The following is a 14,411-nucleotide window of genomic DNA, read 5'->3' as shown; positions in this document are numbered from 1 at the left end:
ATTCACACCTTTTCTTACCCATTTTTCAGTAATTATTGGTTGGAAATTCAGACCTTGCAGCCGAACACCTCCGCTCCCTCTTTTGATCATACATTGTCGGGCATTCGCACCTTGTCTTACCTGTGTTTTACAAACCATGGTCGGACTTTCACACCTTCTTGTAGCCGAACAACTCCGCTCCCGCTATTGATTGTGTAGAGTCGGGTATTTTAACCTTTTCTTACCCGCTTTTTACCAATTATGGTCGGACTTTCACACCGTCTTACAGCGGAACACCTCCTCTCCCTCTTTTGATGGTGTATGTTCGGGCATTCGAACTTTTTCTTACCCACTTTTTACAAACTATGGTCGGACATTCAAACCTTCTTGTAGCAGAACACATCCACTTCTTCTTTTGATGATGTATGGTTGGGCATTCGCACCTTTTCTTACCCATTTTTCAGGAATTATGGGTGGACATTCACACCTACTTGCAGTCGAACAGCTCTGCTCCCACTTTTGATTACGTTTGGTTGGATATTCGAACCTTTTCTTACCTGCTTTTTACAAACTTTGGTCGGACGTTCACACCTTCTTGCAGCCGAACACCTCCGCTTCCGCTTTTGATGGTATATATTCGGGCATTCGAACCTTTTCTTACCCGCTTTTTACCAACTATGGTCGGACATTCGCACCATCTTACAGCGGAACACCTCCACTCCCTCTTTTGATGGTGTATTTTCGGGCATTCGCACCTTTTCTTACCCGCTTTTTACAAACTATGGTCGGACATTCAAACCTTCTTGTAGCTGAAAATCTCCACTCCCTCTTTTGATCATACATTGTCGGGCATTCGCACCTTTTCTTACCCGCTTTTTACAAACTATGCTCGGACATTCAAACCTTCTTGTAGCCAAACACATCCACTCCTGCTTTTGTTGATGTATGGTTGGGCATTCGAACCTACTTCTTGCCCGCTTTTCATTAATTATGGGTGGACATTCACACCTACTTGCAGCCGAACACCTCGGCTTCCGCTTTTGATGGTGTGTATTTTTGCATTCGAACCTTTTCTTACCGGCTTTTTACAAACCATGGTCGGACTTTCACACCTTCTTTTAGCCGAACAACTCCGCTCCCGCTATTGATTGTGTAGAGTCGGGTATTTTAACCTTTTCTTACCCGCTTTTTACCAACTATGGTCGGACATTCACACCTTCTTACAGCGGAAAACCTCCGCTCCCTCTTTTGATGGTGTATGTTCTGGCATTCGAACCTTTTCTTACCCACTTTTTACAAACTATGGTCGGACATTCACACCTTCTTGCAGCGAAACACCTCCGCTCCCTCTTTTGATTGTGTATGTTCGGGCATTCAAACCTTTTCTTACCCGCCTTTTACAAACTATGGTCGGACATTCAAACCTTCTTGTGGCCGAACACATCCACCTCTGCTTGTGATGATGTATAGTTGGGCATTCACACCTTTTCTTATCCATTTCTCAGTAATTATTGGTGGACATTCAGACCTTCTTGCAGCTGAACACCTCTGCTCCCGCTTTTGATGGTGTATAGTCGGGCTTTCGAGGCTTTTCTTCAACAGTGTTTACAAATTATGGTTGGAAATTCAGACCTTGCAGCCGAACACCTCCGCTCCCTCTTTTGATCATACATTGTCGGGCATTCGCACCTTGTCTTACCCGCGTTTTACAAACCATGGTCGGACTTTCACACCTTCTTGTAGCCGAACAACTCCGCTCCCGCTATTGATTGTGTACAGTCGGGTATTTTAACCTTTTCTTACCCGCTTTTTACCAATTATGGTCGGACATTCACACCGTCTTACAGCGGAACACCTCCGCTTCCAATTTTGATGGTGTATGTTCGAGCATTCGAACTTTTTCTTACCCACTTTTTACAAGCTATGGTCGGACATTCAAACCTTCTTGTAGCAGAACACATCCACTTCTTCTTTTGATGATGTATGGTTGGGCATTCGCACCTTTTCTTACCCATTTTTCAGGAATTATGGGTGGAAATTCACACCTACTTGCAGTCGAACAGCTCTGCTCCCACTTTTGATTATGTTTGGTTGGATATTCGAACCTTTTCTTAACTGCTTTTTACAAACTTTGGTCGGACGTTCACACCTTCTTGCAGCCGAACACCTCCGCTTCCGCTTATGATGGTATATATTCGGGCATTCGAACCTTTTCTTACCCGCTTTTTACCAACTATGGTCGGACATTCGCACCATCTTACAGCGGAACACCTCCGCTCCCTCTTTTGATGGTGTATGTTCGGGAATTCGCACCTTTTCTTACCCGCTTTTTACAAACTATGGTTGGACATTCAAACCTTCTTGTAGCCGAAAACCTCCACTCCCTCTTTTGATCATACATTGTCGGGCATTCGCACCTTTTCTTACCCGCTTTTTGCAAACTATGCTCGGACATTCAAACCTTCTTGTAGCCAAACACATCCACTCCTGCTTTTGTTGATGTATGGTTGGGCATTCGAACCTACTTGTTGCCCGCTTTTCATTAATTATGGGTGGACATTCAGACCTACTTGCAGCCGAACACCTCGGCTTCCGCTTTTGATGGTGTATATTTTTGCATTCGAACCTTTTCTTACCCGCTTTTTACAAACCATGGTCGGACTTTCACACCTTCTTTTAGCCGAACAACTCCGCTCCCGCTATTGATTGTGTAGAGTCGGTTATTTTAACCTTTTCTTACCCGCTTTTTACCAACTATGGTTGGACATTCACACCTTCTTACAGCGGAACACCTCCGCTCCCTCTTTTGATGGTGTATGTTCGGGCATTCGAACCTTTTCTTACCCGCTTTTTACAAACTATGCTCGGACATTCACACCTTCTTGCAGCGGAACACCTCCGCTCCCTCTTTTGATGGTGTATGTTCGGGCATTCGAACCTTTTCTTACCCACTTTTTACAAACTATGCTCGGACATTCACACCTTCTTGCAGCGAAACACCTCCGCTCCCTCTTTTGATTGTGTATGTTCGGGCATTCAAACCTTTTCTTACCCGCCTTTTACAAACTATGGTCGGACATTCAAACCTTCTTGTGGCCGAACACATCCACTTCTGCTTTTGATGATGTATAGTTGGGCATTCACACCTTTTCTTACCCATTTTTCAGTAATTATTGGTGGACATTCAGACCTTCTTGCAGCTGAACACCTCTGCTCCCGCTTTTGATGGTGTATAGTCGGGCTTTGGAGGCTTTTCTTCAACGGTGTTTACAAATTATGGTTGGAAATTCAGACCTTGCAGCCGAACACCTCCGCTCCCTCTTTTGATCATACATTGTCGGACATTCGCACCTTGTCTTACCCGCGTTTTACAAACCATGGTCGGACATTCACAGCTTCCTCTCCACCATACTTGTATGGTGGGATATTCACACCCACTTGCATCCGAAGACCTCCGCCCCCACTTTTGTTGATATTTAGTCGGTCATTCACACCTAACCCGTTTTCTTGCAGCCAAACACCTCTGATCTCGCTTTTGATGATGTAAGATTGGGCATTCAGACCTTGCTTTTCCTGCTTTTCACCAACTATAGACGGACATTCACACCTTCTTGCAGCCGAACACTTCCGCTCCACCTTTTAGGTTTCTATCACACCTTTTTTTTCACCGCATTTTATAGATTACGGTTGGAAATTCTCAACCACTCATCCGAAGAGCTCTCCTCCCGCTTTTGTTAATATATTTGAACTTTAGTCAGACATTCACACCTACTTGCAGCCGAACACCACCTCTCTAGCTTTTGATGATGTATGGTCCGGCATTCCTACCGTTTCTAACACATTTTTCAGCAATTATGGTAGGACATTCACACCTTCTTGCAGCTGAACACCTCCTCTCCCACTTATGATCATATGCAGATTGATTTTCGAAAATTTTCTTTCATGTTTTCTAGCAATTAATGATGGACATTTAGACCTTCTTGCAGCTGAATACCTCCGCTCCCGCTTTTGATCATACATTGTCAGGCATTCGAACCTTGTCTTACAAACTTTAGTCAAACATTCACACCTTTTTGCAGCCGAACACAGTTTTTTTCAGCCGATTTTGGGCATTCGAACCTTTTCATACCCACTTTTTACCAACTATGGTCGGACATTCAAACCTTCTTGTAGCCGAACACATCCAGTCCTGCTTTTGATGATGTATGTTAAGGCATTCGAACCTTTTCTTACCCGCTTTTTACAAACTATGCTCGGACATTCAAACCTTCTTGTAGCCGAACACATCCACTCCTGCTTTTGATGATGTATGGTTGGGCATTCGAACCTACTTGTTGCCCGCTTTTCATTAATTATGGGTGGACATTCAGACCTACTTGCAGCCGAACACCTCGGCTTCCGCTTTTGATGGTGTATATTTTTGCATTCGAACCTTTTCTTACCCGCTTTTTACAAACCATGGTCGGACTTTCACACCTTCTTTTAGCCGAACAACTCCGCTCCCGCTATTGATTGTGTAGAGTCGGGTATTTTAACCTTTTCTTACCCGCTTTTTACCAACTATGCTCGGACATTCACACCTTCTTGCAGCGAAACACCTCCGCTCCCTCTTTTGATTGTGTATGTTCGGGCATTCAAACCTTTTCTTACCCGCCTTTTACAAACTATGGTCGGACATTCAAACCTTCTTGTGGCCGAACACATCCACTTCTGCTTGTGATGATGTATAGTTGGGCATTCACACCTCTTCTTACCCATTTTTCAGTAATTATTGGTGGACATTCAGACCTTCTTGCAGCTGAACACCTCTGCTCCCGCTTTTGATGGTGTATAGTCGGGCTTTCGAGGCTTTTCTTCAACGGTGTTTACAAATTATGGTTGGACATTCACAGCAAATTCAGACCTTGCAGCCGAACACCTCCGCTCCCTCTTTTGATCATACATTGTCGGACATTCGCACCTTGTCTTACCCGCGTTTTACAAACCATGGTCGGACATTCACAGCTTCCTCTCCACCATACTTGTATGGTGGGATATTCACACCCACTTGCATCCGAAGACCTCCGCCCCCACTTTTGTTGATATTTAGTCGGTCATTCACACCTTACCCGTTTTCTTGCAGCCAAACACCTCTGATCTCGCTTTTGATGATGTAAGATTGGGCATTCAGACCTTGCTTTTCCTGCTTTTCACCAACTATAGACGGACATTCACACCTTCTTGCAGCCGAACACTTCCGCTCCACCTTTTAGGTTTCTATCACACCTTTTTTTTCACCGCATTTTATAGATTATGGTTGGAAATTCTCAACCACTCATCCGAAGACCTCTCCTCCCGCTTTTGTTAATATATTTGAACTTTAGTCAGACATTCACACCTACTTGCAGCCGAACACCACCTCTCTAGCTTTTGATGATGTATGGTCCGGCATTCTTACCGTTTCTAACACATTTTTCAGCAATTATGGTAGGACATTCACACCTTCTTGCAGCTGAACACCTCCTCTCCCACTTATGATCATGTGCAGATTGATTTTCGAAAATTTTCTTTCATGTTTTCTAGCAATTAATGATGGACATTTAGACCTTCTTGCAGCTGAACACCTCCGCTCCCGCTTTTGATCATACATTGTCAGGCATTCGAACCTTGTCTTACAAACTTTAGTCAAACATTCACACCTTTTTGCAGCCGAACACAGTTTTTTTCAGCCGAACTTGGGCATTCGAACCTTTTCATACCCACTTTTTACCAACTATGGTCGGACATTCAAACCTTCTTGTAGCCGAACACATCCAGTCCTGCTTTTGATGATGTATGTTCAGGCATTCGAACCTTTTCTTACCAGCTTTTTACAAACTATGCTCGGACATTCAAACCTTCTTGTAGCCGAACACATCCACTCCTGCTTTTGATGATGTATGGTATGGCATTCGAACCTACTTGTTGCCCACTTTTCATTAATTATGGGTGGACATTCACACCTTGTCGCAGCCAAACACCTCCGCTCCCTGTTTTGATCATGTATGGTTGGACATTCGCACCTTTTCTCACCCGCTTTTTGCAAACTATGGTCGGCCATTCACAGCTTCCTCTCCACCATACTTCTATGGTGGGATATTCACACCCACTTGCATCCGAAGACCTCCGCCCCCCCTTTTGTTGATATTTAGTCGGTCATTCGCACCTTACCCACTTTTGGCAAACTATGGCCTTCTTGCAGCCAAAAACCTCTGATCTCGCTTTTGATGATGTAAGGTTGGGCATTCAGACCTTGCTTCACCTGCTTTTCACCAAATATAGTCGGACATTCACACCTTCTTGCAGCCGAACACTTCCGCTCCACCTTTTAGTTTTCTATGGGGCATTCACACCTTTTTTTTCACCGCATTTTATAAAAACACCACAGGAACACCGTATTGAGGCTTTGTTCTGACCGCTCATTCGGTGTCGCGTTTCTTTCAAGCAATTCGCCTGGTTAGCCCGCACTCGGCTCGCTCCCAGAGCCGTGTTAAAGTCTACTTCGCATTCACTCTCTTTTCTCAGCAGACTAAAAGAAAGTTTCATCTTGGGCTCCCTGAAACCTCCATCCTGCACCGCTGTTTGCTTTTTCACAAGAGCAGAGGAGAGCGCACCGTTCCCAGGGGCACTACAGTACCGGGTCGATGCTTGGAGTGAACGGAGCAAGCTCCTTTTTCAACTCCTATTGATACAAATCCATTTAATATGTAGTCCTCGCATAGAGGACACATCAGACATTAAACTGATAAGAACAGATACTACACTTGATCTTAGCCAAAAGGCCGAGAAGCGATAACTGTCCACTGGTTCACGTCCGAGGGCCCTTCCTGGCACAATGCGCACTTGTAGCGGTGTTCTTTTTATGGCCATAGTGTCACTTTGCACCTCGGCCCACCCGCTGCACTGAGCACTCTTCAGCCCTTTTAAATGGTATAACTTTACACTACCGCACGCTCCAGCGAGCACCATTCAAGCAACAACTTTGCACTCCAGCTTCGAACATTGGCACAGTCGCAACAAGTAAGGCGACTCTACTCAGAGAAGTCACTCTGCACAGTAACAAGATTTCTTTTGCACAGACAGAAAGGGCTTCATCCGCAAAGGTAAAGCCTGCCAAAAATAGAAACAACTCATTAGTGCTGCTCAACGTTGTACTTTGCAGTAAAAGAAAGAGCAAATCTAAAGATTCAGGAATCCGAGAATAAGCTTACTTCCATGAGTTCTTCACGATTTCGGATTTTGCTATAAAATGAATTCCTTCACTCAAACTAAATTAAAACTGCTAAACCGCTAATCTGTTACATGCAAGGCAGATGTCAAATTCACCGAAATAGGATCTAAGGGTATTTGGCCAATCGAGCTGTAGCAGCTTCGGTAAAAGAGTATAAGTTGAAGAGTTTGTGAATAAAGGTGTGCACACACATAGTGAGTTGTAGGAAAATAGGCAGGGAGCAATGCCGGCTGGGGTATAGGTTCTTGTATGTTGTCTGACTGTTTGATTTGAATGTGTTGTGTAAGTGTCCTGTTGAATGTTACATGTTTGGGCTTTGACACGCTTCACTGTGGTTGTTAACTGTGTGGTGTGTCCTGAAATGTTATATGTTTGGGCTGTGTGACATGCTTAATGCTTTTCAGTAGCAACCCACTTATTCATATATAGCAACTGACAACATAAGAAGTCCGGACATACTTTGATAGTAGTTGTAGAAGTATCCTTATTGATAATAGATAAACTAATTCATAGTGATAGAACAGTAGATGAACAGGTGCCTGCACATGTCTCATGAAAATAAAATGGGTGTATGATTGCTGACGGCAGAGCAATACTGCCAAACTTATGAGTTCTTGTGGCAAACTTGATTCAGTGTCTTGACGTGTATACGCTGTTTCGCTGACTTGTCACAAGAAACAAAGTGTGTTTGATAAGATCCGACCATTTTATTACGGGAGGATCAGTATATATGGATTCTGATGTGACTGATAAACTCATTCGTATCTTAAGCATAATCTAATACGTGAGACAACGCCCTGGCACACAATCAAAAAAAAAAAAAGAGAGAGCGGTTTTGTGTCCCCACAGTCCATAATGTAGAAAAGAGAGAAAAAAGCCTTTCTGATTTGTTGTGTGTGCTCACAGTGCAGAGTGTAGAGAAAAGAGAGAAAAGAAAGCCGTTTTGGTGTCACGGGTGTTGTGACTTACACACACACATTTCTGAATTGAGAAAGGAAATTATTTTAGAGGAAGCACTAGAGTTTAGATCCCACATTTGTTGATAGGCATTCATTTAATTTTTCTTTTAATCAGTTTTAAAGTGAATACTAACTGAGAAATGAAAAAGGTGAAGAGTTTAGAAGCTTGGTTCAAGAGCAAAACTTGGTTTATGATCAGCTGAGTCTCTAAACAGAACAGCAAAGGGCTTCATCGAACATTTAAAAAAGATTCAGATTGTTAGAATATCCAGAATTTATAGGAATGGTGGTGATTACTCTTATTTTCTACAATGGAAATAACTGCACCATGTCTGTTTTATGAATTTAAGGGGCTAAAAAGTTTTGTTCTCGTTTTTCTATGATTAACCGAATGTATGTGAGAGTCCAAGCAGACAGAAGGGTTACGGCCGAGCGCTGGACCTTCCAAAAAAGATGAGACAGGCTGGACCCGTGCCATACTAGTTAAGGCCTGCCTGTGGATTACAGGTTCTTTAAACTCTCACACACACAAACTCACACACGTTCGCACACATACACCCATACACACACACATTCTTGAACTTGCTGCAAGATTAAACCTTTGCATTAACTGACTCCAGCAACTCTGAGTCTCATTGAGAGACTTTTCTCAACAATTGGGTCCTCAAACCAGATCTCAACGTTTTTTCCGCTGTCCAGGGTCGGAGCTGAAACCGTGCACGGGGGAGTCCAGTACTCCTAATGAAAGACCACCTGCTGAATTGCGGTAATTAGGGGCCAGTGTCCACTGAAAGGGGAAAAAGGGACGAGATCGTACTTTTGAATCAATGGCCAGAAGCCATTGGCAGTGCAGGCATCAACAATAATGGTGTTATTTCACCCATTAACACTTAAGGTACCTCATGCAGTGGCTGTGATATGGTTACTTAACAAAATATCTTTACCAGACATCTCTCCTACATAACAGTTCTTCTTTCACAGCCACACCTTGTTGTCGAGAGATGTGCTACACTTAATCCATCCACACTGCTACCTACCCCACAGATGGAAAGCCTCATGATTGCATGTCAGAAATAACCATCAGTGATTTACCCAGGCCAGACTTAACTGATATACATTATGAAAATGCAGAAATAACTATATTTATTCAACAGATCAAAGAAAAAAACCCTGATGGCACAAATGCTACAGGATTTGCAGTAGTAACAGAAACTGAAGTTTTCTTAAAACAACCACTACCAAAAAATTACTCTGTTCAAGCAGTCGAATTGGTAGCTTTAACTGAAGCTTGTAAATTAAATAACAAAAAGGTTGTTAACGTTTACACTGACAGTCAGTATGCCTTCTCAACTGTACATGTGTTAACACAGCATTGGAAAAACAGGTATGTTGACATCCACAGCTAAATGTATAAACTACAAATATTTTAGCATTATTAGATGTTATTCAATTGCCATCTACAATAGACTCGTATGAATGACCGGAAGGAAAACCATACTGCCAAAGAATTTGTTTAAATATGCTGCAGTATTGAGCCACGGACCATGTCATGTCTCAACAGGAGGGATGGAAGCAATAATGAACCAGGTTTTTACAGCATATGGTTTTACTAATTATTAAAAACATTTTTTTAGAATAAATAAATGAATAAAGTTTTGTCTAGCAGGTCAAATATGTGCAAAACACATTCCACAGGGCAATCTAAGACCAAAACGAAGATAATTCCCTAAGCCAGTGTATCTTTTTCAACATATTTGTTTGGATTTCATTATTTCATTATTTTGTAGATTTCATTGAACTAAATTAATGTTAAGGGAAACGATTCTGCTCAGTGACAACAGAGGTTTTTACCAAATGGTCTGAAATATTTCCATGTGCACAAGCAGATGCACTCTCAGTAGCAAAATCACGCGTAAAATAACTCATTTCTAGATTTGAAATTCCTGAAAAGATCTTCAGTGATAATTTGACACACTTTGTAAACAATGTCATCTCACTGATGGCAAAGAACTTAAAATAGACCTTAGAAACCACTGTGATATAGAAGGTTTCGCTAACACATTGGAATTGTTTTACTATTTACATATGCATGTGCAGTGAAGAATTGCTTGCTGCTGATAAATGCAAAGAAGAACAGCTTACACATAAATGCTCACATATAGGCTGCTGAATGCAATGAAGACCTGCTTATCCAGTAAAGTTCAATGTCAATGTGTAATATCCAATTAGGATTTGCAAAACAGTGAAGTTAAACAATGAATGGGTCCATAGTCGGTATGAGAAGACTACAGGAATATTTACCTGGGTGTACGTTCAAACAGAGATGAGAAAATTGCGATAAATTATTGTTTGTTTGTTTGTTAGTATGTATATGAATGTTATGTGTATAAACTGTGTTGAGTTGTAGTTACTCAGTAGTGTCTCAGTGAAACAACCGACGGGGGAAGCCTTGCGGTGACAACAAAAGCAGTGTTTTACTGATCAGTCAAGTTGCTCCAGTGTACTCCATACAAACTGGTTGGCTACTGAAGGGATAGAAAATGGGGAATACTTGTTTTAAAGCAAACAAGGAATTAGATGGGAAAAATACATGTTTTAACGGGACCCAGACAATATTATATAGATGTCGCCACTGAAGTAAAGAACATTTACGTGGGATGGTGTGAGGGTCCTCGTTTGGCTGACGTTCGCCGATATGCTCGCCATGCTCAGAACCAAGTTGAGACGCGTAAGACAACCAAAAGGGACAAGTGTGAAAAGGAGCTGCATTTGGCAGCCATGACCATGTATTACGCAGTTGGTGTAAACAGAGGACGAGGCCGAAGTCGAAGACGTGGACGTGTGGGATCAGAGCTATGATCCGAATATTTGTTTTTACTGTGGCCAGACTGGACACTGGAAGAAGGACTGTCCACAGCTAAAAAGTGATGAAATTGGGCAAAAGGCTGACTGAGGGTGGGAGGCAGGTTCTGGACGTCACGCGGCAGCGGAGCCTCCACTAATGGGTGATAGCACAAACACACTCACACATTTTTCCTGCTCTGTGTAGTGAAGCAACGCTTGCCGACTGTGATTCACGTAGTAAAGTTTTGCATGCTATTTCCGTCCTAGAGCAAAGATATTTCTCTCAGAATATAGGAACTTATGTTCATCAGTAGTGACGTCAGGGGAGTTTGATTGTCCTCCAAAGTTAAGTGGAAACCACGTTTACTGTATGTCTGCATCAGGCCAGGTTGTGAAGGAGAAAATGACAATGCCCATTGCGTGTTGTCACTCCCGATGAGCTCTCCTTCAAACACTCATTTTTGTTATCAGAGTTGTGTCCCATTAACCTGATGGGCTGTGATCTCATGTGTAAATTAGGCATTATTTTAACTTCTACACCAGAGGGTGTTAAGGTTATGTTACAGCCTGACAAAGTTTTCACAGCAGTGCAGTTTGATTCATCGGCACTTACATATGCTTATGAGTGGAAACTTCCCAGCTCTCCTTTTTCACAACAACTAGTGGAAGAAGCAAAAGCGTTAGTTTCACCCCATTCTGATTTCATGCAACCTACTGATTTGCACTGCACATCACACATTTCTTTGGGGCCTGACAATGACTATGAGAAGAAGTGAAAAAATATGTGCGCCTACTTTATTGGCTGTGTCGCTCACTCCAGAGCATTTCGATTTTTTTAATGTTTGTGGTACTCGCCCTCACATTTCCTTGGCCAAACGTACACACTGGCAGTGACAAGGTGTGGGAGAGTTTGTTGCTACATGTCAGAAAGAAATGGAGTGGACTGTTTCACCTGCTGATCCAAATTTGATGTTTTCTGAACGATTGTCAGCATACAAAAAAACATTTTTGAGTACAATGCATTGTCAAAGAACTGTGGACTTAATTCCTACCACAGAATCACATTTCGAAGCATGTTTTTTATCTGAAACAGATTTGTCTTCGATACCCATGTTGGCTGAAGTGCCCAATGATCTTTGGGCTAAGAGCAAATATGATGTGGGGTTGATAAAAGGCTGTGAACCAGTAATTGTCACCCCTAAATCAGACTTTTGTCCATGTAAAAAACAATACCCTTTTAAGCCTGAAGCAATTAAAGGGATTAAACCTGTTTTTCAATCTTTTCAGAAAACAGGCGTTATTGTTCCTTTTGAAAATTCACCTGTGCTTACTCCATTGTTTCCTGTTAAAAAGATTAAAGATGCTGGCCAGCCAGATGAATGGCGTTTTGTACAGGACCTCCAAGCGGTGAATGCTACAGTTCAGCCACATGCTCCTACTGTGCCCAACCCACACACTATTTTGTCTCAAATTACATCAGATGCACAGTTTTTCTCAGTGGTTGACTTGTCGCCAGTGCACCCTGATAGCCCATTTTGGTTTGCTTTTTAGTTTGAAGGGAGATCTTGGACTTTTACCCGGTTATGCCAGGGGTACTGTGAAAGTCCCACTATTTACAATGCTGCCCTCAAAGCTAGTCTGGATTAACTTCAATCAACCACAGGCTCTGCTCTTTTGCAGTATGTGGATGACATCCTTTTATGTGGTCCATCTAAACAACAGTGTGAAAAAGACAGTGAATCTGTTGAAACATCTTCCTTCTTATGGCCATAAAGCCAGCCTTTCTAAGTTACAGTTTGTACAGGACGAAGTCACCTTTTTGGGTCATGTGATTTCTAAGGATGGGCGCTCACTTTCTCCTAAACGTGTTGCTGCAGTTCAGATCATTCCTAAACCAGTTACTAAAAAACAGCTTATGTCATTCTTAGGTATAACATCTTACTGCAGGAACTTTATTCCTAACTACTCTTTTCTCGAAGCTCTCTTAGGTGCTCTTATCCATGGTAAAGGCAGCTGCAGTTCTGACATGCAGCTCCAGCCTTTAGTCAGCTTAAGCTGGCTCTTCAAACAGCACCAACACTTGGCATTCCAGATCCTCATAAACCTTTCATACAGGCAGTTGATGAGAAGCATGGTTGTATGACATCTGTTCTTATGCAGGAACATGGGGCAGGCAAAGGCCAGTGGCTCATTTCTCAGCAAAACTGGACTCTGTGGCTGCAGGCCTGCCTGGTTGTCTTCGTGCTGTTGCAGCTGCAGAGAAAGCTGTCCTGGCCTCCCAAGATATTGTGGGCTACACTAATTTGACTGTTTTGGTTCCTCATGCTGTTGCCTTTATTCTTCTCGAGCAGAAAACTTCACATCTTTCAACTGCTCGTTGGCTCAGATACACCTCTGTGATATGCCAAATGTCACTGTTAAACGTTGTACTGTTCTGAATCCTGCTACTTTGCTTCCGACTCCTGAGGATGGGGAGCCTCATGACTGTGAAGCTGTTTTGGAACAAGTTTGTACACCCCGACCTGATCTTTTAGAGACTCCTCTTCCAAACTCTGACATGATTCTTTTTGTAGATGGATCAGCTTTGCGTGATCCAGCCACAGGTACTAACTGTGTTTGGTTTGCAGTATGTTCTTCACATGACACTTTGTTGTCTGGTTCTCTTCCTAAACATTTCTCTGCTCAAACTACTGAGCTTATTGCACTTACTGAAGCTTGTAAGTTGGCAGCTGGTAAGTCTGTCACTATTTACACAGATTCCAGATATGCTTTTGGTGTTGTTCATGACTTTGGTGCGCTGTGGAAACACAGGCATTTCCTTAAATCAGATGGTAAAACTATTCTGAACTCCAAGCAGGTTTCTGATCTTCTTGATGCGATCCTTTTGCCTACAGCAATCTCGGTCTGTAAGTGTGCGGCTCACACTAACTCAGACAATCCTGTTGCTTGTGGCAATGCCAGAGCTGATGCTGCAGCTAAGCAAGCAGCTAAATCTTTTCCTGTTTTCGCTTCCCTCTCTTTGCAGGCAGAAGACTCCCTCACAGATCTCCATGCTTTGCAAACTTTTGCCTCTGCAGATGAAATTTGGTCCTCTGGACGCATTTGGTCCTCTGTGGGTGCAACTTATATGGATGGTGTTTGGATGGGACCTGATGGTAAACCCTGTCTACCTAAACATTTTTTTCCTCATTTTTCAAAATTGACACATGGGTTGGACCATGTGTCAAAAGGGGGGATGCTGAATGCACTCACTGCTCAGTGGTTCACAAAAGGGTTCAGTTCATATGCGCAAAAATACTGTCAGTCATGTATGGTTTGTGCCACACATAATGTAGGAAAGGCATTACACACATCGCAAGTTGCACACCCTCCATCAGAGA

At 42.7% G+C, this 14,411-nt stretch overlaps 1 non-coding gene across 1 annotated transcript; it reads right to left on the bottom strand.

Moving 5' to 3' along the window:
• Positions 1–6,600: 6,600 nt before the first annotated feature.
• On the bottom strand, positions 6,601–6,791 carry LOC140285246 (U2 spliceosomal RNA). Its single transcript, XR_011910353.1, has one exon. It is a non-coding gene; the product is annotated as a U2 spliceosomal RNA (small nuclear RNA).
• Positions 6,792–14,411: the final 7,620 nt, after the last annotated feature.

Source organism: Leuresthes tenuis, unplaced genomic scaffold, assembly GCF_036924035.1.
Source record: "Leuresthes tenuis unplaced genomic scaffold, fLeuTen1.0.hap1 SCAF_34, whole genome shotgun sequence".
NCBI lineage: Eukaryota > Metazoa > Chordata > Actinopteri > Atheriniformes > Atherinopsidae > Leuresthes > Leuresthes tenuis.
The sequence above is the reverse complement of the archived record's forward strand: the minus strand, read 5'-3'. Positions and strand labels throughout refer to the sequence as shown.